Consider the following 570-nt stretch of genomic DNA (forward strand, 5'->3'; position numbering starts at 1 on the left):
AGGGGGGTGGGGGATAGGAAGGGCAGCAGAATAAAATAGACACTAGTATTGCTGTATGTATATACGTATCTGTATAACCAATGTGATTCTGCAACCTGTACACTTGGAAAAATGAGAATTCATACCCCATTTGATTCAAATGTATGATATGTCAAGATCATTGTATTGTCATGAACAACTAATAAAAAAATAAGCTGGAAAATCTAGAAGACAACCACAAATTTCTAGACACATATGATCTGTTCAATTGGAACCAGGAAGACAAAAAACAACAACAACAACAACAAAAAAACCCTAAACAGACCAATATCAAGTAATGAAATTGAAAAAGCAATTAAAGCCTACCAACAAAGAAAAGCCCAGGACCAAAGGGATTCTCAGCTGAATTCTACTAGACCTTTAAAGAAGAACTAACTCCAGTTTTTCTCAAATTATTTATGAAATTGAAAGGGAGAGAACACTCCCAAATACATTCTATGAAGACAGTATAATTTTGACACCAAAAACTAGACAAAAACACTTCACGAAAACTATAGAAAAATATCTCTGATGAACATAGATGCAAAAATC

The sequence above is a fragment of the Marmota marmota genome, unplaced genomic scaffold (genome assembly GCF_001458135.2).
Source record: "Marmota marmota marmota unplaced genomic scaffold, marMar, whole genome shotgun sequence".
Lineage (NCBI taxonomy): Eukaryota > Metazoa > Chordata > Mammalia > Rodentia > Sciuridae > Marmota > Marmota marmota.